This window comes from Myotis nattereri, assembly GCF_964212035.1.
Source record: "Myotis nattereri genome assembly, chromosome: 3".
NCBI lineage: Eukaryota > Metazoa > Chordata > Mammalia > Chiroptera > Vespertilionidae > Myotis > Myotis nattereri.
In genome coordinates, this window is record NC_138077.1 from 155906238 (window position 1) to 155909595 (window position 3358).

General features: G+C 38.7%; 1 pseudogene across 1 annotated transcript; it reads right to left on the reverse strand.

Annotated features, from left to right (window-relative positions):
• Window positions 1-1343: 1343 nt before the first annotated feature.
• Window positions 1344-1720, reverse strand: LOC308514963 (large ribosomal subunit protein eL31-like; annotated as a pseudogene). Its single transcript has one exon. The product of its transcript is annotated as a large ribosomal subunit protein eL31-like (transcript).
• Between the last annotated feature and the right edge of the window lie 1638 nt (window positions 1721-3358).

Here is a 3358-nt window from a genome sequence, read left to right on the forward strand (position 1 = left end):
TTTGGTGTGAACAAGCTAAGTTATTCTTTAGTGATGCTTGGCTGGTTACTGATTTTTAAAAATGTCCTTAACTGTCAGTCCTTGTGATCAGGAGACCTGCTTGTCTGTTAGCTTTACACATAGTTGCTTATAAGACAATGTTGGTTTGGCCCAGTTCAAAGGTTATTTTTCCCATGTTCAAGGCATAGGACATGTAATGCAATTCCTTTGGAATGGCTTCCTTGACTCCATTTTAAAATGGTTCCATTTCTGCCAACTTTTTATACTTTGCACACATCACAAATAGATAAGTTACAGTTAGGACAGTTTTGTTTTAATTCCAATCTCTCAACCTCTTCCACAATCACAACAAATTCTCTTCTAACATTTTTCTCTTTGTTTGTAACATGAAAAAATCTTAAGCTATTTTGTAGTACATAAAATTAATTATTTATAATATTTGAACCATCTTCCATTAGAATTGAAAGCCCTACAATACAAGCATGCTTACAGTATTCCAGGTTGGAGTAACTCTTTGTAATGTAAAATGTTATGACATAAAATTGATTTATTCATAATCTGCACTGCTTTGTTGTGAAATATTTAATGTTGTGGATGTAGATTCTTTAGTAAAATGCACTGCATTGAACCCAGATATGTACTTTATGTAACAGTTACTAAGGATTTTACAAAGTACCTCTGAAACTCTTCCTGGTACTCATGATTAAAGTTTCAGCCTGACAGTCCAAACAATGAAATCAAAATAGCCATCTCACATGCAAAAGGCGTGCTTCAGGGTATGGCCATGCATACAGTTCCTGCCTTGCCAAGACCATTGTGGCAACTGAGCATTCGGGATTTCATTGTCCCTACTGTCAATCTATAACATCCCAGGATACATCCATCAACAGAATTTTGAGCACAAGTTTTAAAAATTGAGACTAAGATGTAATTGATCAGTAATAAGTATTCACCATCCAAGAAACTGAGTCAAGATGTAGCATGGTTAAAGGCATTAATTTAACTTTTAAATAATTTTTAACAAAATGAATAATTTAAGGTGGAGCTATACTGTTTCTGATTTGTCTGCCTTTTTATCATACTTTGCTTTATCACACTTCACAGATGGTGCATTGTTTACAAACTGAGGGGGAGACCCTCCACCAGCAAAAAGATTATGACTTACCTTACTGCCATGGTCTGGAATCAAACCCACAATATCTCCAAGGTACACCTGTACCTAGAGTCCTATCATACCGTACTGAGTTTAGACCTCTCTCTCTCTCTCTCTCTCTCTCTCTCTCTCTCTCTCTCTCTCTCTCTCTCTCTCTCTCCAGTTGTATAACTTTATTCGACCATCAGCATTAGTTCTCATCCACATTAATGGTCTGTAGATTTTTCAAAGTGGTGACAGGCACATAGGTGACCAATGTATTCAGCTTGTTTGGTGAATCTTCACCCTCATTACGTTTTCTGGACAAACGTACCCGGGTACGATGTGGGTCATTCCTTATTCCTTTGGCCCAGACAGCTTTGTTGAGCCTGGTGTCAATGCGCACGTCTGGAGTCCCCATCTCCTTCATGGAAAATTTCCAGGTCTCCTTGAGTGCCCGAGGGGCACGCTTCTTGAAACCCACGTAGTGGATGCACCATGGATGTTGATGGTGTGCTCCCTGGTCACCACCTCGTTGATGGCGGAGCGGCCCTTCTTCTTTTCACCACCCTTCTTTGCAGGAGCCATCGTGCCGGTAAGTTGGAAAAAAGCTAGATGTTTCTTTAACACAGATGGTTTGGCTACTACATATATCCTGGAGGGAAAGTAATCATTTATTTTTTTATTTTTTATTGGTTATTCTTCAGTGTCACACGTAGCTAGAGTTAAATATTTTAAAAGGAACATTCATTCCTTTTTAAGAAAGTTAAAGAAGTTGAAGTTTACTAAGATGAAAAAATATGAGGGGGTATGTAAGTGAACTAGGAACAGCCATCCGTAGTCAAATGGCACCATCATGCTGGGAAAGTTCAACTATTACCATTTGCCTGTGAATCCCCTGGACAACTTTTCAGGGGTTAAAACTTTGTGTTTCAGACTCTGTAACGGTAGAAAAATCATTCTGCTGGCTTATTCAGGAGTCTTTGTACAGTCTGAGAGACATTTGAAGTATTGTGGCAGCCTCAGAGTCAGAAGTTTGAAAGCTTTGGCACTTCTGGGCTAAGCCATCTCATAAACTAAGATGGAATTGCAGCAAGCCGCAAATAATAATACATTAACTTTTAATTTGCCGTTGTCTTAGAAGTCTGAAGGACTCTGAGAAGTTGAAGGAAAGGCCACTAAGAATAACCTGCTAGAAATACACTCCAAAGAAGAAAGTAAACAATGAACCTCAGATAGTTCAAGGCAAGGCACACTCAGAGTGTATGGGACCAAAAATAAAAGTGCGAAGAGAAACTAAAAAGCTTTGAGACTGGCCTTTAGGGTGGTGCATATGAGAGAGGGAAGAATTTCTAGTTAAAGCCTTTCAAGATCCAACACATTACACTTTTTGATGGCCAATGGTATCATTCTGACCTTGACTGCTGCTGCAGAAAATAGAGGGGCATTCAAATGTGGCCATGCATTTGCTCCACGTCAGTCAGACACTGAGGATAATGATGGCCCAAGAATAGAGGTCCTTTTGTAAAATTCTTTGTTCTCTGTGGGAGAAAAATCTGAGAAATATTCTCTATTATAACCCAAAGAGCACTCTTTCTTACAGTCCATAATAGTGGAGAAAGGGAAGAGTATTATTAAATGAGGGGAAAAGTTTACCGAGGGAAATAAATACGTAGAGAAACTTCAGGATTTCACAAGATACTGTACCTATGTGAACTTATTTAATTCTGAAAACACTCAGAGGTAGTCATTATTATTTCTATTTTGGAGACATGAAAACAGAGATGGAGAAGAGTAAACCATTTGCCAAAGGCCATTTAGTGACTGAGTGATAGAGACAAGATTTGCACCACAATCTGTTGAGTTCAAACCCCCAGGTTTTAACCATTATATTTTCCACCCATTATTAAATCTCAAGAGTTGTGGGATCATCTCTAGTAAGTCCTATCTTTCCATCTAATGACTGTAGGCAAATGTTATCTAGAAGATCCTTAGTTTCACTGCATGCTATAGAGACATAGCTGACCTCTAGATGGTTCTTAAGAATTACCTATGAAGGACATTCACTATCAAGCTTCACCCAGCCCTTCTACCAATTAAGTTCTAAAGGACCTGAGAGATGAACTCATTCCACTCAAATGACAAAGGTCCTGATGAAGAGAATCCAGACCACAGCAACTCATCTAGTATCTGAAAGGCTTCACCCTCGTTAAAACAATAGCCATG